Source organism: Haliotis rubra, unplaced genomic scaffold, assembly GCF_003918875.1.
Source record: "Haliotis rubra isolate DU_JTF1 unplaced genomic scaffold, ASM391887v1 Scf92, whole genome shotgun sequence".
Taxonomy (NCBI): domain Eukaryota; kingdom Metazoa; phylum Mollusca; class Gastropoda; order Lepetellida; family Haliotidae; genus Haliotis; species Haliotis rubra.
In genome coordinates this window covers 718,051-740,314 of record NW_025767657.1, presented here as the reverse complement: position 1 = coordinate 740,314, position 22,264 = coordinate 718,051, and positions in this window count along the sequence as shown.

The window sequence follows — 22,264 nt, the reverse complement described above, 5'->3', positions numbered from 1 at the left end:
TCAGAGTTGAAGGAGTGTACAGAAGATGGCAGCATATGCTTTCCCGAACCTGAACCATTGCCAAATGATGATCTGGATATGCCTTACTTCATACTTGCAGATGATGCATTTGCCCTTCGTCAATATCTGATGAAGTCCTACTCAAGAAGAGGTCTGTCAGAAGCTGACCTGATTGCCAACTACAGGATCTCGAGAGCAAGGAGAGTCGTGGAGAATGCCTTTGGTATTCTTGCAAACACTTCGCAACAGGGTCCAGATGTGGTTATGTTTATGGTTGAAGCTGCCGCGTGCATCCTGGCTGTCTTCTGGTGGTGAGGCGGGTGATCATCTCACCCTCTTCCTGCTGGCGGTTCTCTTTGTTCTTGCCATGTTTCCATTACAGCAGTTGAAATTGGAGTGATGTTGACGTCGATCGCCGGTGCTTTTATACCTTTTTCTGTCAGTCTGATGTGAATCGTGCAAATCGTGTGTAAAGCGTGAACATTACGTAAGTGGATCGTGTCGTATTTGGGAGGAATCGTCCTGATGCGCGGCTTTGACAGCTCTGCTTTGTTAGGCAATTAGCTTGTCGGTTCCATGTTGGGGATGTGTCGGGAGTTAATCGTGGTTGATCGGGAGTGAAGCGTGGCATTACGGGGATGACACGTGGCCGTTTCTGCCTCTCAATAATGGTACGATTCCTTCACGCTTCACCTATGGTTAAGCCGATTGCTCATGATGCTTGCCCATGAACTCCCGACACACTGGCGACTATCCCGATCAGTCACGCATAACTTACGACTTTTTTCAATCGGCCCATGTGTTTGAACTTGTTCAAAAACTTGGGCCGATTCAAAAATAACCTCCAGATTATGCAGACACACTCACGTATCTTGCTGACTGACTGACTGAGTTTGGTTTTACGCCGCTTTTAGCAATATTCCAGCAACATCACGGCGGGGGACACCAGAAATGGGCTTCACACATTGTACCCATATGGGGATTCGAACCCGGGTCTTCGGCGTGACGAGCCAACGCTTTAACCATTAGGCTACCCCGCCGCCCCCACGTATCTTGCTGATCTCCGCCGACTACTCCAGGTATATTTCCGACATTATACGATCGCTGGCAATTTTTTTAAAATGCAATCGGGACCGATCGCAGTCCAGTGACATGGGGGTATTAGCTAATGTAGTCCACCCACGCAATATTTTTAAACCTTTGTAGATTTACATAGCATCTTTTTTGAGGGACTGAATATTACAATTGCAACATGGTCATAGGGCCCCTTGAAGCTGGAGCGTCCTCTTCCCGTGAAGATCCGGGTTAGAATTGATCTTCAGTAACCCATGCTTCTCGTAAGAGGCGACTAACGGGATCGGGTGGTCAGGCTCGCTGACTTGGTTGACACATGTCATCGTATCCCAATTACGTAATGTTCAAGGAGAGATTGAACAAAGAGAGTTTGACGTGGGTTGCCGTTGTAGATACCATTTGCGGATGGTGTGATGTACGGTGAACGTTTTGTCACTGTGGCAGACCTACTGAGGGTGTACTCAACTGATATGTCTGACTTTGTCATCCCAATACTAGAAACGTGATGTACGGTGAACGTGTTGTCACTGTGGCAGACCTACTGAGGGTGTACTCAACTGATATGTCTGACTTTGTCATCCCAATACTAGAAACGTGATGTACGGTGAACGTATTGTCACTGTGGCAGACCTACTGAGGGTGTACTCAACTGATATGTCTGACTTTGTCATCCCAATACTAGAAACGTTATGTACGGTGAACGTATTGTCACTGTGGCAGACCTACTGAGGGTGTACTCAACTGATATGTCTGACTTTGTCATCCCAATACTAGAAACGTTATGTACGGTGAACGTATTGTCACTGTGGCAGACCTACTGAGGGTGTACTCAACTGATATGTCTGACTTTGTCATCCCAATAGTAGAAACGTGGGGTACGGTGAACGTATTGTCACTGTGGCAGAAGTACTGAGGGTGTACTCAACTGATATGTCTGACTTTGTCATCCCAATACTGGAAACGTGATGTACGGTGAACGTATTGTCACTGTGCCTCACATTGACATTTTAGGTTCGAATCCCTGATGGGGGTCCATCGAAAAACAATACCAGGATCTGTGAGGTGAGGTGAAATTGGGTTTAACGTCGTGCTTGAGAATATTTCGCTCATATGACGACGTGCATGCGTGTGTATGTGTATGTGCTGCTGCTTGTACTAGCCCAGACTGAAGCTGGTTTTATAGTGCTAGCCCACTGAGATACTATGCCGCAGTGAAGCATGAATACCCCACTCAGACACATTATACTGACTCCGAGCCGACCAGTCCTTGATGTACCCATTAATGCCGAGCGCCAGACAGGGACCAATAAGTACCATATTTTAACGTCCTTTGGTATGACGCGGAGGGGGATCGAACCCGCGACCTTCCGCTCTCCGGGTGGACACTCTTACCACTTCACCACGGAGGCGGTCACCTGGATCTGTACTTAACGTAGAAAGGATTATCCCAAATATGACCTATGTTGAACTGCGAGTGTTTACAATGATAGTACAGCAATGACCAGACCATATACACTAAACGCCAAAAGATGTTACCCTCCTACCTTTATGAATTATGTTAGAAGGTATTACTTTACAATAAGGTTTAAAAGCACTAAGTAGGTTTTTAACAACACAACTTTATGCAAATCACGAGAGGGTGGTGAAAATAATTCTCAAATGCATATTTAGGTGAAATGCATCTTTTTCAGTAGAGTTATATTGTCCTATTTTCGACCATGCCGAAATAAACCATTAACAGTGATTTAGATCATTTTAAAATAAAATTCTGCTTTGAGACAAAGATAAACCATTGAAGTCACCATTTTTCAACTATTAAAACAAGAAACCGCTGTTGTAGAGTGTGTAAAATTGTAAAAGAATCATTCCTATGGTTTCAGTCTTGTAAAAAAATCTGCTGATTTGCATTAGTGAAAACAAGTACAACGGGTCTTTCATATTGTGAAAAAGTGTCTAGGAACACCTAAAATTATCTTTGTTAACATTTTTGCTTGCAAAGTACCATTTATCAGTTTACACATAGCAATATCAATCGCCAAAACGTAGCAGTATTTGCATCACTTTCACGTGCAGAATGATTCTATAGCGTGTAAAGAGAGCCTAGAATGCATGATATGATACACAGGTACGAGAAATATGCTACGATTAACAGCAGAAGAGAGAGAAAGAGCCATTGGGATGTTGCAGATGGGGTCGACATACAATCGACATCGGATGCTACGGTATCACGGTTATAAAACTTAATCAGCGCTACAGACAGACTGGGGTCACCGTAGACAGACCAAAAATTGGACGTCCACGCATCACAATGCAGCAGTCAGTTTCATCCTCACTTGTGTAGATTTTAAGAAATTCATTTAGGAAGGAGGGTAGCGTTTCTTTTGGCCTTTAGTGTAATTGGTATTACCCACTCATCCTTTTGTGTGAGCAAGCGTTAACTTTGATATGCTTGTTAATTATTTACTGTCACAATGTTGGTCTGATGTTCAGTGTTAATAACAATTGTAGTATCATTCATTATATCGAAATCGGTTTATATCGAAATGTGAAACTGTCACCCCTATTTTTTTAGGTATAAGTATATCAATGCCCACACAAACTAACCTGTCACATTTTCCACGCAAGTTTGACGAATACGTTGACTGACGTTACGATGACTTCGTTGTAACGTACTGACGTTGTCATAGCGTCGTGTTAGAGGTTTTCGCATAGCGATCACAAAATGTTAATACAATACGACTGCGTCAATATCATGGTTGTACTGAAAGAACGAAAACGTACACATATATTCCTACGAATGTGTGTTTGTTTGAATGTTTTAAACACTCATAAAGCAGTTTACAGAAACGCTAAGGGACCGTTCATAATTTATGGCAAAGGGGTGGGGGTGGGGTTACGATTTTTATGAAGAAGCATGTACAGTGTGAATGACACTCCCCTACAATTTACGTACAAATATGTGACCCCCTTGCATATCATGTACAAAATCAACGCCCCCCACCTTCCCATAATTTTCAAGCATATTTTTTAAATATTCTTATGTACATAATTGCTGACACCACCCCCAACCCCTTGTACATGTGTACAACATTCATTCATAGGGATATTAGAGGGCCCACACAACCTGCCAAGCTGGTTTCTTACCTTTCCGCGTCAGCCACCAGAACATGAGAACCCTACCAGCTAACGGTACACACGTGAACTGACTGACTGACTGACTGAGTTTAGTTTTACGCCGCTTTTAGCAATATTCCAGCAATATCACGGCGGGGGACACCAGAAATGGGCTTCACACATTGTGCCCATGTGGGGAATCGAACACGGGTCTTCGGCGTGACGAGCGAACGCTGTAACCACTAGGCAACCCCACCGCCCCTTATACACGTGAACACGTCCAAGAAATGTCCTTTACACTACCACATTTCATTATGTCAATTGCAACCCAAACAGAAAGTGTTCACTTTATTGTGCTATGTTCCAATACGGTTAAGTCGAAGTAAACGGACTTACGTAAATACACGTTTACAAGGAATACACTTATAATGAACTGAGAGATATAACGAACTGTTCTCTTTTGTTCCGTCTGAACACTTTATTGTAAATACCTGTAGCAAACTACCATTATAACGAACTAAACTGAGTGGTCCCTTTCAGTTCGATATAACAGTAGTTTACTGTACTTCTAGCTATCCTAGGTTCGATACAACTACTAAGATTGACTTAATAAGAAATACACGCGACCTTTTCTTGGAGACAACAGTCAATTCGACATAACGCTGTTTGCATGTCCAAGTCCATTTCTGTATCCTGTCCTCATTCGAAACCTATTTCTCCAACGGGATATCTCGGCCGGCGCTAAAAGACATCCATACTTGAAGTAAATTCATTCTGTGACTGTCACACATCCTAATTGCGGCAACCGTTTGTTGAAGAATTCACAGATCGTCAAATGCAGGTGCATGAACAACTGTTTATTCCAACATCGAGCATCCTGCTGTACAAGTCTATGGGGTAAACATCACACTGAGCAGGGAGGACAAACGTTGTGTAAATTGGGACATGGTCCTGCCCAAAATCAGTAGAAGCAAGCGGTCATGAGTCGGAGTTTCACAATCCGACACACACAAACCGGAAGTGGATTGACACGGGCGAAACCAATATAATATACACTGGCGTTGCAGTCCTACAAACCGGAAGCTGATTGACACGTGCGAAACCAAAATAACAAAATACACTGGCGTTAAAATCCAACGAACAGACAGGAAGTGGCTTGAAACGGGCGAAACCAAAATAATAATGTACACTGGCGTTAATATCCAACGCACAAACCGTTAACAGGGAATCTTTCACAATCCAGGTAAGATGGCCACTCCGTCGCTTGGCAGCTGTTCTTGGATCTCAAACAGGTGTCTTTACAGGGTGGAATTGCTTCCTCTATGATCGTGCACACTGGAAAGTACATGGTGCAGAGAAAGAACTGCGTGTGGTTGACATCACATCTACCTTCCGTATTGACAAAGGCGAAGTCGGTTGTAAATCCCAAACGGGCATCTTCAGAACTCGATTGATTGAGGATATTTGGAAATATTGCATCATTGTAAAATTCGTGGCATTGCTGAATTACCGGGATGCATCTACCTTCTGACGCCGATACCATTAGTACCTGGGACAGAATAGACACGACGAAGACGAGAATGGCCGCCATCTTTCTTTCACAGGGTTGCGAGTCACGACCAGTTTGATGCGATGCTGCACTGGGATCTGAATCCTGACATTCTTGTAAGTGCCCTATAGTTTAATATCACATGTTCGAACAATTGTTCGTGACACATGTGGGAGTAATTACCCCCTCAGTGATGGAAGAATGACCGGAAACGCCAAGTTAAAAGTTCACGTTGATTTGAAGGTCAAACATTAATTTTGTGATTGTTGTTGAGTGAGTATGATTTTACGCCGGGAAATCGAACCCGGGTCTTCAGCGTGACGTGTGACCGCCTAACCCACAAGGCTACCCCACCGCCCCGGTTGTTGTTGAACGCCCAATCAGTAACATTTTCTAGGACGTCCAATGGCGGTGGGGTAGCCTAGTGGTTAAAGCGTTCTCTTATCATGTCGAAGACTCAGGTTCGATTTCCCACATGGGTACAACGTGTGAAGCTCATTTCTGGTGTCACCCGCCGTGATATTGCTGGAATATTCCTAAAAGCGGAGTAAAACTATACTCACCCACTCACTATGACGGCTGGCAGTAAATACTAGTAGTCGAGACCTGACTATATTTTACTAAGCGATGAACTATTAGACCACATGAACATCCGGGATACGATGGCATGCATCAACAGAGTCAGCAAACTTGACCACCCAAATCTGTAAGTCGTCTCTTACAAGAAGCAGTGATTGCTGACGACCTATGAACCCAAGTTTTGAATGAGTAAAACAGTTACCGGTTTGTGTGTCTCGCCGAGGCATTTACTCCCCAACATTTGCAAACTTCAAACGCGTCACTTATACAAAAAGGTCAGTTCTCGTGGCTCGGAACCACGTTACAAACGGAAAACCAACCATCTTAATGCAAGATGCATGTTCCCGTATCCACTCATACTTGCGGTTCAGGTGCTCGTTTCACAAAGTGATGGTCCCGGGTTAGAATTGGTCTTCAGTAACCCATGCGACTAACGGGATCGGGTGGTCAGGCTCGCTGACTTGGTTGACACATGTCATCGGTTCCCAATTGCGCAGATCGATGCTCATGCTGTTGATCACTGGATTGTCTGGTCCAGACTCGATTATTTACAGACCGCCGCCATATAGCTGGAATATTGCAGAGTGCGTCGTAAAACTAAACTCACTCACTCACTCACAAAGTGATGGTAGCGTTACGACTGTCGTAAGTCAATGTTAAAGTATGGGTGTTACGATCACCTCAGCGCTACGATCCGTTTGTGAAACGGGGCCCAGAACCGTATCAGCGACTGTAACACCATTCCGTCTTGAAGCAAGACTGTCATCCTGGCAACCAAACACGATCATGATCGTAATACATACTGAAATAAAAATAAAAGAAAAACAGACTAAGCTTTTAAGGCGTAACCACAGGAGAAATTGAACAACCCAGCTCAACAAGGTCTTATATACCCACAATAACCACGGCAAAGAGAAATTAATTTCATTCCAATTCATTCTGTTCAACCGAGAATATTCTTACTCCATCACATGAATTCAAAACAAATAGGAAACTGATAACTATACAAGGACATGTGAAACAGCAACGGTGATAGTGAGTGAGTATAGTTTTACGCCGCTTTTAGCAATATTCCATCAATATCACGGCGGGGGACACCAGAAAAGGGCTTCACACATTGTACCCGTATGGGGAACGAACCCAGGTTTGCAGCGTAACGAGCGAACGCTTTAACCATTAGGCTACCCCACCGCTCCACAGCGGTGATAGGATAACAAGGGAAACGGTAGTAATTAGATTGGCCATTAGCTATTGTGAAAGTATCACATTCAACAGTTTAAGGCGAATTTTGCAACAAATCATGTGTAATGGCCTGCGGTAGCGTCAGTTTTCACTGTTTAAATGCCCGCTGAGAATGGCTTTTAAATTGTTCTGACATTTCAAAAGGGACCACCCCTCCGTAGTTGTCAGTGTGACATGGAACAACTGATGCTAAACTAAGAGCGGATGAAGAGGTACATTAACAGAGCTCGGCGTGGTATATGCAGTGTTTTTCGATGACTGTAACTTAACAATATATCTTTTGCCAGTGTGTGTAGTCACAGAATACCAATGGTAAGATCGCAGACTTGGTATTGTCAGAAATGTATGCACTTATTTCCTTTACCGTGAGAAATCCTGCATGGAGTTTGTTCACTTAATCACCGTGACAATGTTCGTCGAATGTTCAATGTTTCTAAACATCATCTTGGGGAATATTTCGGAATAAGATGCCCATCATGTCTGTTTAATTAGACGTGTTTGCTTGTTTGTTTTGGTGTCCCCCGCCTTGATATTGCTGGAATATTGCTAAAAGCGACGTCAATCTACACTAACTCACTCACTGTCTGTTCGTTTGGGTATTTTTGTTGGTTTTGTTGGGTTTTTAACACCGCACTATTCTAGCTGTTTAATGTGTTTTCTGGATCCGACAATCCAGTGATTAACGTCTTGAGCATCAGTCTACACAATTTGGCTACAATGACACGCATCAACCCAGTCAGCGAGTCTGACCATCTGATCCTCTTTGTCGCCTTTCACCATAAGCATACCCGTGAAGGTCCGGGTTAGAATATTGATCTTCAGTAACCCATGCTTGTCGTAAGAAGCGACTAACGGGATCAGGTGGTCAGGCTCGCTGACTTGGTTGACACATGTCATCGGTTCCCAATTGCGCGGATCGATGCTCATGCTGTTGATCACTGGATTGTCTGGTCCAGACTCGATTATTTACAGACCGCCGCCATATAGCTGGAAAATTGCTGAGTGCGGCGTAAAGCTAAACCCATTTCACACACCATAAGCATGGTTTGAAAAAGACCAATTCTGACCCGGATTTTCACGGGTTCTGCTTATTGTGAGACTTTTTAGAAAGCTATATGTGGTTTTAGCAAAAAGGGTAGATCTCGTATATAAATGACATTTGCTTGTGAAGACTGCCTCTGTCAGGCTTGGACAACTGCTCTGTTTTCTTCATTCATTGGTTAGTTTGTGTATGTATTTTCTGAAAGCGCCAATGGTGGCCGCAGTAAAATTGACATAAATATTGCAAACTTACTTTTTTTTATACGAATATAGGGTAGGTGGGATAAAAAAATATTTTTAAATTGTTCTTACTTTCACTTTGGCGAATTTTGTGGGATGTGAAGAAATGTCAACTTCATAGGAGGAAAATCATACACTGTTTGAAGTATTGTTTTGTTTGTTTGTTGTTTAACGCCACAGTCCAATATTATCTATGGCAGCGGTTTGTAAATAATCGAGTCTGGAATAGACAAGCCAGTGATCAACACTATGAGCATCGATCTACGCAGGATATGCCATGTGTCAACCAAATCAGCGAGCCTGACCACCCGATCCTGTGAGTCGCCTCTTACGACAAGCATGGGTTGCTGGAGACCAATAATTCTAATCTGGATCTTCACGAATTTTCAAGTGCTAGTATTACTGAGTATTTAAGCAAGGAATTATTGGCCATGACACCACTTGTCTCAATCAGGCAGAGAAGCAATTAATGGTTCTGTGTAGTCTTAAGCACATACTTGTTGTTAGAGTCGACTAACGGGCGGTCACGCTCGCTGACTTGGTTGATACATGAATTGGTCGTGTCCTAATTGCGTAGATCGATGTTCATGAGGTCAATCGCTAGACAGTCAGGTCTAGACTCAGTTAATCACAGACGGCCGTCATACAGCAGGGACACTGCTGAGTGTGATCTAGTCTGTCTCACAGTCCCTGAACCACATTATTTTCCCTACTGCAAAGCCCTCTCTGCAGTGCTAAAGCCCTAAATAAAGCAAGTCTAGATTTCCTCATCTGAATCTCTGGTCTCCCTGAGGCTCCTTTTCAATTTAAATGGGCTTGTTTGTTACTATCAAAATTATATATATTCAGAGACTAAACATTAGTCTAAGTGTGATCTTAAACATCAAACTAGTTGACTCATTGTCAGATCTCAGCTTCAGTGTGCGAAATAGCCACTGGCCACTTAGTGTGTGAGTGTGTGAGTGTGAGTGACTGAGTGTGTAAGAGTGAGTGTGTGTGAGTGAGTGAGTGAGTGAGTATTGCTTGAAGCCGCATCAGCAATTTTGCAGCTATTCGCAGCAAGTGTGATAAGATGTATGATTTTCTCAAACTAAATTTTAATCGATTTTAAGGACATTATTTGTAAATTGTCCAAGCCGTTTTTGTAAACCAAGAGTTTGATTTCTTCTGTCTCCAGCACTTCAAGCCCCCGCGTGATTATTGGAAAGGTTTATTATTATCATTATCAAGATTATCATTTTTATGACAGGGAAAATGTTATTTATCTCCAAGACTTTCGGGAAACCACAGAGAACGGTTTTGGTAATACCAAAGAATAACAAATGCAAATGTGGCATTCGAACCCATAATAATCGGATTCTAGCACGATAAGGGAGACAACTCTGACTAAAGGCTAAATCCAGGCTTCGCCATGTGAAATCTTGCTAATTATTGTTATCCTATCCTAACTGCGAGGATTGTTCGGTTTATCCTCGCTGTGTAGGCAGTCTGTAGAGGATTAGGATTAGTGATGTTGTTATAAGGAAAAGGATCGTCCATGGCCTAGGAGCGATTCCAAGCTGATATATTGTCAGACTGATATCAACTCACCAATTATCCATGTTCAATTAATGTCACTGAATAAAACTTATCTTGTTAACAGCTATTTCTTACACAGGAAAATGTCACTATCATTCATCACCATGGCTAATGTACAAGTAAATCTAGAGTTAATTCATAATACGCAAGGTGGTGGTAACCTTGTCTATCAAGGTTATAACTTCCGAATACGGAAGAGACGCAACACAAGTTTACATTGGAGATATTGCAAGGCAGGCTGTCCTGCAACCATCAACACTTCCAACTTCATCCTCCACGCTGACCACATGATGACCATCTTGACCACAACCTCCAACCTACAACACCTTTCCAGAGCCAACACCATCTACTGTGACGGCACGTTCAGCATAAGCCCAAGTATTTACTACCAGCTGTACGCGATCCACGCCATGATCAACAACAAGATGTTTCTTCTGATTTATGGACTACCAGACACGAAACAGACCACCTACCATAGATTTTTCAGCATCATTAAACAGAAGTCGTCAGAACAGAATATCCATCTTGAGCCTGCATTTGTTTTGTTTGACTGTTAATTGCAATGTTTTTTCAGTGCTAGTGAGTGAGTGAGTTTAGTTTTACGCCGCACTCAGCAATATTCCAGCTATATGGCGGCGGTCTGTAAATAATCGAGTCTGGACCAGACAATCCAGTGATCCACAGCATGAGCATCGATCTGCGCAATTGGGATACGATCGACCTTAAGACCAGGCGTTATTTTGTCGAATTTAAAGGTGACTAATTACGGGGATTGCGTGGTCACAATGGAGATGAACAATAGAGTGCGGCGTTAAACAAGAAGCAAAATAACATCGCAAAGGTCCATAGCACGATGGCAATACAGAGGCGTGTCAGAATGTAACTATAGCAATCATATGTCATCGTACCACAATTGCGTAAATCGACGCTCATGATGTCAATCACTGGACTCCTGCATCGATTATTTACAGATTGGTGAGGTGAGGTGAAATTGGGTTTAAAGTCGTGCTTGAGAATATTTCGCTCATATGACGACGTGCATGCGTGTGTATGTGCGGCTGCTTGTACTAGCCCAGACTTAAGCTGGTTTTTATAGTGCAAGCCCACTGAGATACCATGCCGCAGTGAAGCGTGAATACCCCACTCAGACACATTATACTGACTCCGAGCCGACCAGTCCTTGTTGTACCCATTAATGCCGAGCGCCAGACAGGGACCAACAAGTACCATATTTTAACGTCTTTTCGAACCCGCGACCTTCCGCTCTCCGGGCGGACGCTCTAACCACTACACCACGGAGGCGGTCTATTTACAGACTGACGCCATATAGCCCGAATATAGTTGAGTACGTTAAACAACAAACTAAAAATATATGTCAATGGGTAACAACGATGTTGTATCGCTCTAACGCTAGAATTAATATATAGTATCCAATGGGGAAACGAAATACTGTAAAAAACGTATATAACGAACATGTTCATAACGAACCTTCGGATTTAACAAACTGTGGGTTTTTCTCGGTCCCGGTCACTTGCTGTATATTTCAGTTGAAATGCGTATAACGAACTACGGATATATCGAACGAAAATCAGTGGCGCTTTTGAGTTCGAAATAGCAATATTTGACTGTAGTGCTAAATATTGACTTTGCCATCCGTAGTGATCTAAAACACGTCTCTCCTTTATTGGAGGATACGGTGATATTCAAATGATAAACGATGATACATATATCAAAGTATAATCAAAGACTAATGGTTAAAGCGTTCGCTCGTCACGCCGAAGACCCAGGTTCGATTCCCCACATGGGTACAATGTATCGAGCCCACTTTTTGTGTCCCCTGCCGTGATATTGCTGGAATATTGCTAAAAGCGGCCTAAAGCCATACTCATTCACTTGCTCACTCATTTTGCAGACGCGTCACGTTTTTTTTTTTTTTTGCGAAATGCTTGGAAATATATGAAAGTATAACAACCTTTTTACAATAGGGCGTTGGGGTAGCGTAGTGGATAAAGCGTTCGCTCGTTACGCCGAAAACACGGGGTTCGATTCCTTACATGGGTACAATGTGTGAAGCCCATTTCTGGTGTCCCCCGCCGTGATATTGCTGGAATATTGCTAAAGCGGCGTAAAACCATACTCACTCACTTGTTTACAGCATCATATTTTGTGCAGGAATAGAGGGCTTCATTATCACAGCACTACAGCTGTAGATGAAATGCGCTCGACAGTATCAGTACATCATTACTCAAACAGACTAACATGTCACAAACACCACGCAAGGCTGGCTAAATGTATTTCGAAATTTGCAAAATACATACAGTTGGCTGTATCAGCAGTTCAGTTGTAACGTCGGTGAAGACTGACGTTGTAATGACGTCGTTGTAACGTAAATGAAGACTGCCGTCAAGATCTCGTTGTTACGTAGCTGTAGAATGACGGTACCGTGGCGTCATTGAGGAATTTATAGCAACCAATAACGTATAAAAGAAAGACATATAAAAATACACATATATTCATGCAGATTTGGGAATGCTTAAATATTTTGCAGAGTCAAGTGAAACTCTAAAACCTCGCGGTAGAGGTCAGCCCTGTTCGTCTTTGGTAACACATGCTGTTCTCCCAGCAGCCATGTTAAAGCAGGTCCAGTATGGAAGAGGGAATTCCGCGAACTGTAGGCCTTCAAGTCCACAAGTAGTCTTTCTCAAAGTCGCGTAATCACATTCGTTTCCCTGCCCCCAGCCCTTTCTGCAATGCTAAAGCTCTAATTAACGCAAGTCTAGGTTTCATCATGTTCTGAATTTCCAATCTCACTTGGGGTCCTTTTCAATTTAAATGGGTTTATTTGTTACTATCAAAATATTCAGAGACTAAGCGTTAGCCTTGCCCACAAGCTCCACAATTGGAAATGATCGGATGATGATGCTATGATCTTCAAACAATCAAATGGATCGCTTACTATACTTTCACTCAGTGGTTTGTCTGGTCCAGGCTCGATCCCTTTCACATCGTAGTTGGGATATTGCAGTGGCGTGTTACAATATCCATTCATTGTGGCATTTAAGGGAAACAAGCGCACATACAATCTGCCAAGCTGATTACTCACAGTTCCCGCGTCAGCCACAGGAGCTGAGCTTCCCACGAGATTATCTGACACAGTTGTACACCCCCAAGGAGCTTCCATGACACATCCATCTTGGCCATACGTGTATCATTTTGGGTCGATCTCATCTCTGTCTTTAAATGTTCAACCGTCACTCTCAAACAATCTTTCAATGTGCTCAGGCCCATATCTGCATCCTTGAGGATATCTCGGCCGCGGACGCATAGGCATCCATACAGGAATTTGTTTCCAAAATGTTACAATCACACGTCCTAGTTGCGCAACGGTGAAACGTTTGTGGAAGAAAGTCGAAGATTTATCTTCAAATCAAAGTCTATGCACGAATGTCATCAAGAACGAGCATCATGTACAAGGTTAATGTAGATAGCTGACAGCAAAGGGTCAACAGTATAATCATGTAATTAGGGCCACACCTGATTTGTCCAAAGAAGCCATGGACCTTGAGGATTTGGGACAAAGCACTCTACCGTCCAATACACAAACCGGCAGATGGAAATTTGTCACAATCCAGATGATCAGGCCACTTCTTCGCTCGGCAGCTGTACTTGGTTCTAAAACAGAGGCTTCTACAGGGTGGAATCGGTATGTCTAGGACCGTGCAGACTGGGAAATACATGGCGCAGAGAAAGAAGGTGGATGCCCCAACATCACAGCTGTCTTCTGGATCGATCAGCTTTAAGTCAGTTTTAAACCCAACACTTGCCTCTTCGATGCTTGGTTGGTTGAGATTGTTCGGGAAAATTGCTTGATGGTAAAATTGCTTGCATGGTGGCGGTGCAGGAACACATTTATCTGACGTCGATACTAGGAGTACTTGTGACAGTAGAACGATGAAGAAGACGAAGGTGGCAGCCATCTTTCTTTCCCAGTGTGGCGATCCGCAAAGTAGTTTGTGGTGTGGGAAAGATGAGTGAGGGCTTCTTATAGGGATCTAAATCCTGACATTTGTGTAAGCGTCGTATAATTTACTTAATCTCGCATGCTCGAAAGAAATTATCCATGAAACATTTGTTAGTAATTACCCCATAAGTGACTGACGATTGACAGGAAACTGTTAATTTGCATATCAGCGTTCATGTGAAGGGCATACAAAAACGTTTGTTTGTTTGTTGTTTAAAACCGCACGGCTACATGGCGGTGGTATATAGATAATAGTCTGGACCAGACAAGCCAGTGATTAACATCATGGTCACTGATCTGGTCATTTTGGATACGATGACATGCATCAATTAAGTCAGCGAGCGTAACCTCCCGGCCCCGATTTCTCGAAACAAACTTAAGTCTGAGTTTTGACTTAAGTTAGAGTTTCTACTCAAATTTGAGAAAATGCATTTCCCAGAATGAACTGAAATTGATATTAAACTCAAACATAGTGGACAATTTAAGTTTGGTGGATAGATTACTTAAGTTGTTTGGTCTTTTTTATTTTTAAAATGCACTTGAGTTAAAAATTCAGCTGTTTCAAATTGTCAAACTCAGTTTGAGTAAAAACTTAAGTTTGTTTCGAGAAATCGGGGCCGATCCCGTTAGTCGCCTCTTACGACAGGCATCAATTAAATCAGCGAGCGTATCATTATGATCCCTTTAGTCGCCTCTTATGACAAGTAAGGGTTGGTGAAGACGAATGCTAACTGTCGAGATAAACACGTATCAGAACACCGAGTGAGCTTGACTCACATCACCTGTCACTTGTCACGTGTCTTGATCCAAGATGTCTGACAGACGAAATGCCATAACGAACGGTGGTTATTACTACAATGAGTGATTTGGTCAGTTCGTCAAACTGACTGAATGAGTTTGGTTTTACGCCGCTTTTAGCAATGTTCAAGCACTATCACGGTAGGGGACACCAGAAATGGGCTTCAGACATTGTACCCATGTGGGAAGTCGAACCCGAAAGCTTTAACTATTAGGCTACCCCACCGCCCCTTTATTTCAGTTATGACAGTTAAGTGTAAATAAATAATAATAGACATTCATAATGCGCCTGCATCCACGAACTTGTGCACGCTCATGGTGCTGCAATAAAATAAGAGGTTCGTTTGTTTGTTTTACGCCGCGCTCAGCAATATTCCAGCTATATGGACCAGACAATCAAGTGATATCGTATTGTTCTATATTTCTTTTTATCATAACATGCTACTTTTAAGTTAAAATACTCTCATAGTTTTACTGTCCACAAGTTTTTAAGTTCTTAATTTCTTCATATTAAGATGTAAACTCGTCACGAAACGGCTGAGATAGTCACATCAGGATTGAAATATCCCGGTACATCTCTACCCTATATTTTCAGAATAGATTGTGGAAACTGACAGAAAATATCATCCAAGGTTTACACAGAAAACGGTTTGTGTACGAAAATAACTCGATTATCTTGTGAGTGAGTGTGTGATTTTAGTTTTACGGCGCACACAACAATATTCCAGCTGTAAATATTCGAGTCTGGACCAGACAATCAAGTGATCAACAGCATGAGCATCGATCTATGCAATTCGGATACGATGTAGTGTGTCAACCAGGTCAGCTAGCCTGACCACCCGATCCCTTTGGTCGACTCTTACAGCAAGCATGGGTTACTGATGATCAATTCTAACCAGGATCTGTTTGGGTCCAAAACTGACATGTAGATTAGAGGCAAGTTCGAATGAAAGCGGCGCTGAATCGCTTTTAGGTACATTCAGCCTCCTAGAAACCCCCATCACAAAACAGCTCCAGTAATCAAACCTTTTGTGTTCACGTGAGGGATGCTGGATTGAAGCCAGGCAGAGTGACAAGTACCCACGATTAATTTCTTTGGGTAAAATTAAAGATTTTTGAAAAATCTACACCTACCTTTCCCAGTCCACGTTTCCGTAGAGGCGTTGTCATATCTGTCGTGTGAAATAGCACTTATAATGTATTACTATAGTAATATAAAAATTAATAATATTTAAGTTTCGCATGCCTTGAACCAAAGATGACATGGGACTAAAAATCGGCCTAAGGTGGCCCCCATCTAAATAGTGTATTGTAATCTACTCGATTCAAGACAATTAAAGCAATAATTGGTGGATAAATATCCTGTATATAGCACTCCCACAAAAAATATGCGTTATCATTACAAATTACACCACGCGAGACCAAATGTCAGCTGAATCAGAATTTGTGACGCCACATCTACAGCGTTGCTATTTATTTCAAAGGCAGGAATTAGAAACTAATCTCTGGCTTTGACGATCGACATGATACAACGCAATACTAGAACTTAATGAGCAGCACAATATTTAGCAACTGGACCATTATCGTGCCTGTGTAATTAAACACGTGGTTGACCTTTACGGCCAACATGCGTCTGTTGCCGCTGTCGTCGTTGTCGTGCTGATGCTTTGTGATGATGACGCTGTTGTAACTGTCAGGCATGTCGTTGTAAAGCGTCCTGTGCAAGTTAGAACAGCAATCCTCTACATGTCTTCATTAACCTTGAATATTCACTGCCGTAATTGAGTGGAGTTTTGACATGGTCACAGGGTGACTTCGCAGCACTGTTTTGACAATGTATTATCTTTTAAATTATAACTCTACACTCTTACTACTACACTTACGTAGTGTTGAGTTTCAGTTCATTAGGGTAATCTAGAATACTTCACATGCTGTAGTCGACCCGTGAAGATCCGGGGTAGAATAGGTCTTCAGCAACCCATGTGCTTGCCATAAAAAGGCGACTATCTTGTCGTAAGAGGCGACTAACGGGATCGGGTGGTCAGTTTCGCTGACTTGGTTGACACATGTCATCGGTTCCCAATTGCGCAGATCGATGCTCATGCTGTTGATCACTGGATTGTCTGGTCCAGACTCGATTATTTACAGACCGCCGCCATATAGCTGGAATATTGCCGAGTGCGGCGTAAAACTAAACTCACTCACATGCTGTAGTCCAAGAGCAGCAGCCTGCCTATGTGATACAGCAATTCATATTGATATGATGACTTTTATAACCTTAATTGTTTATCCACCAGATGAGTGAGTTTAGTTTTACGCCGCACTCAACAATATTCCAGCTATATGGCAGCGATCTGTAAATAATCGCGTCTGGATCAGACAATCCAGTGATCAACATCAACACCATGGATCTACATAACTGGGATGAGATAACGGGTGTAAATGGGTGAATGAAAATAAGCAAGAATGAAAGAGGTCTCATATAGAGACGACTGCCATGTAGCATTCATATTGGGTCATCAGTGAGTGAGTGAGTTAAGATTTTAAGTCACATCGGCAATATTTCAGCCATATCGTGACTATAAAAAAAGTATAATGTTGATATAAATCATTATAAAAACCTGTCGGCGAAGGACAGTAAAATAACTAGAATATCACAGATATAATAGTAAAACTAGTATGAACATCTGAAAGATCTTAACTATGAAAGACAATACAATATAAAAAGGTTGCTATAGATCGCAAACAACTGAGGGTCATCAATATTTTTCTGTGTTTCCTTGAATTATTGTTCCGACATGAAATATAACAATGACTTCTTATCTCAATTTTCTCCAAACCAGTGGACATTGATGCGCTCGCAAAAAAAATAGATCATTTTGATTTCTTTAATCAACATATATTTTTATATAAAAACGCAAAGCATTATCAACCACATCATAAACTATGTTTCAAGACTATTACCATAGTGACAGTAATTATAAAAAATCATGAAATGAGTTACACAACTGGCAAAAAATATTTCATAATTTTATATAATATTTTCTTTTCTCTCGCCTGCCCCTCTCTTGCTGATTGATGTTGGAGATGAAAAACACAGGAAACATATGGATGGTCTTGAAACAAAGCCCTGTGTATCTACCAGGCGAAACATGTGTTTTGTACACACATCGGTCGAGTTTCAACACTGGACTGACTGACTGACTGAGTTTGGTTTTACGCCGCTTTTAGCAATATTCCAGCAACATCACGGCAGGGGACACCTAAATGGGCTTCACACATTAGTACCCATGTGGGGATTCGAACCCGGGTCTTCGGCGTGACGAGGCAACGCTTTAACCAGTAGGCCACCCCACCGCCCCCTCCCTGTAGATTGAAGTATATTATACATGTACATAAAACAAGACAAAACATGGAATTTCAGGAACAATATCATTTTTAATCTTGACTGAAAGCTAATTAAAGCTAACATTCCATCATGGGGAGAGGCAGATTGTCCCAAAACATACTTCAGTGTTAAAGGGTTAAATTCTATGGATGTCAACTTCTATGTTATAAGGAACATGGCATTTCAGAGTATACTCGAAGTAACAAGAAAATACTCGAAATTTCAAAGTTTTTTTCAGAAACTAGAAGTAACGAGAAAATACTCGAAAAAGTTTTTGACAGAAACTTGAAGTAACAAGAAAATACTTGAAGCAACGAGTACATACTCGAAATTTCAAGTTTTTGAAAGAAACTTAAAGTAACGAGAAAATACTCGAAGCAACGAGAAATTAATCGAAGCCACGAAAAAATAATTGAAGTAACGAGAAATACTCGAAGCAACGAGTAAATACTTGAAATTTCAAGTTATGAATGAAACTTAAAGCAACCAGTAAATACTCGAAGCAACGAGAAAGTAATCGAAACAATGGGTATCGTCGTTGAAAAGATAGTTCATGCTACAAAAGTGGCAGCATTAGCTTTTCGTATATTCTAACTCCTTCATCATGTGAATAAACGCTCTGAAGCAGTGAGCAGCTGACATCCTTAAAATGTTCCCCCATTATATGTATCACTTCTAAATGCCATTCCAAGATTTTTATTTCAGTGTTCGGCAGGGCTAACATGTATGCATAAAGAGCTTCTAGTACAATTAAGGAGACATTTTGGAGTAAATTCTAACACCTAATTATACAAGTGATGGATGAGGGTTATTAGAATCTGCAACAAAAATAGTTGTTTATCCGTAATATGTTGTCACTGTGCATGACACCAACTCCCAAATGCCACTCAATGAACTACATTTATAGAATTATCCTCTTACCCTAGTGGCTGAAATTTTTAAATTATTTGTTTTATTGGTAGTTTAATGCCGAACTCAGCAATATTCCAGCTATATGCACAGTCTGTAAATAATCAAGTCTGGACTAGACGATCCAGGGATTAACATCATGACAATCAATCCATGCAACTGGAATTTGATGACACGTGTCAACCAGTCTGACCACCCAATCCCATTAGTCGCCTCTTGTGAAGATAATTTGTAATTAGAATGTTCACAGGAATTCTAAACGATATGTCATCATCCATACTATATGCAAAAACACACATAAATATGCAACCTATATACAATTACTGGCATGAGGAAGGTATATATATATATATACGCACAAAATGTCCAAAATAGTACAGGTGTTCAGTCATAAATATTACATAGATAAATATTTATCTTACAGTTGGATTTGGAGTAACTGCCCTGTATCAAAGGGAAGCAACTCTAACCCTTGTCTGTGAGACTCCATATTTGTTTGGAGATGGTTATTTATTTATAATCATCCAAATTAATTTCCCAATGAATACATCATGAGTACAATCATGGGATTGAAGGGTCGCAAACCACAACCCACAAACAACGTCCAATGCTCTATAAACATCTTTTCTTTTCCAATCCAGCTCGGCTTTCATTCGTGATAAGACACAGGATGATATCCTCTCTATCATATAATTTCATTGTTGAATTCTGTAATCGAAAAACCTGTTCCAGAGACCATATACTGGTATATGGTCTCTGCCTATCACTAAACACTGCAAGATTTTCTGGAATGTGTGCATTAATATATATAAAGTCAGGCGAAGAGTGACAGCAGTCAAACACCCCGCTGAAACAAGTTACTCAAACAGTGGTATAACCACATGAAGGGAAAATAAGATACCTACACACTTTATTCTGATCTCCTTTTCACATAAACCGCAAATATTATGGATGACAACTTCTTCTTTATTGCATGTCACAACGTTTCTTGGCTATTCCTTGCCCCTCCATCAGGTGAATTGTAACAAACAAGCTGCATCAATGAGTATTGACGTTGAGCAGTAGTACTGCTTCATCTCAATGTAGATGTCTGATGTCTCAAGAACCTCCTTTTCACAGTAATCCATCGGACCACCTGCTGGAGTAACTGCCCTTTATGAAAGGGAAGCAACTCTAATCCTTGTCTGTGAGACTCCACATTTGTTTGGAGATGGTTATTTGCCTGTCATCAGCTGGTCATAACGTTATGAAGTGCAGTAATAGATGTACATGCAAAATCAAACAGGGTATCAATTTCAGCCAAATGGCCTACAAGCACAGCTATGGTAACTCATCCTACTCGACTGCATTGGTTTCCTCACTAACTTTGTATTGCAATATATACTGGCCACATAAAGAAACTGTGTACACAGAAAATATAAAGATAGACAGACAGTGTCCTTATACATAAATAAAGGTGTGAACATAGCAAGTATTGGAGACAATCATGCAGGTGCCCGTGACGTCATTGATGGTGGCCTATGGACTTGCACTGTGTTACTGCACATGCAGCCTGTGCAGCTGCACACAACATGTGAAACTCAGAAATTGCTGTCACTGTCGAAAGCTTGATCTTTGGTCATTCAAATGTTCACAAATTCACATGGGAATTCACATGCACATCATGCCAAAATTAACATCTGCTCAACGTCACGAAACCATTGGAATGGTTCGAGCAGGAATGAGTCAACAACAGGTGGCAGCACATTTCCAATGTCATCTTAACACGATATTTGCATTGGTCAGTTGTTATGGAAACAGTAATGACGTCACCGACCACCCACGTTTTGGGCGTCCCCGAGTAACGACGCCAAGACAGGACAGATGGATTCGGGTGAATAATCTCAGACACAGGTTCCAGACGGCAGTGACCACGTCCCAAACCATTCCCCAGGCCTTCAATGCTCATTTGGTAGCCTATATGCGTCGTCGATGCACTGCTGTGCTTCACGCGCATGATGGTCATACCCGTTATTGACTTTGTGACTTCGTCGTGTGACCCCCTACTCAAGTTTGAACTTCTGACGTCATGGTTACGGATATTGTTCATGTTCTTTTGACATGTTGTGGCCAGATACTTCAGCTTATAAAGTGTCTACATCATTTCATCTTTTCTGTGTTGTATTCCAATTCTGAAGGAATTTTCTGTGTGCACCGTTTCTTTATGTGGCTAGTATATCTCAAAAGTTGCCCAGTTTTGTAAAACGTCTCAGCAACATCCCAATCAGACACTGATTTCCAGGACTATGGTTATGATAATAAAGTCACAGTATTATTCCCTAAATCACAGCATATAACACCAGTTCTCAAAGCCTTGCATTGGCTCCCTGTCTCCTCTCGTATTGTCTACAAGATTTGCTGCATGTCTCATGACTGTCTCTTCAATGACAGTTATCCATCATATCTAAAGGACCTCATCTCCCTTTACTCTCCAGAACACTCATTCCGATCGACTCATTCCGAACGTCCAGTGATCACCAACTCAATCAGCTTGTATCCACCTCTGTGATATCTGATCGTGCTTTTTCAGTTTGCAGTCCCATGTTCTGGAACTCTCTACCTTCAGAATTAAGGACCACTATACCCAAGGAGGATTTCAAGTGTCTCCTCAAACCTTTCACTAGACTGTAAGGATTTTGTCTGCCCATTTGTTCCTTGACGTTTTCTGATTTTGTCAAAGATCCAGTCAGCG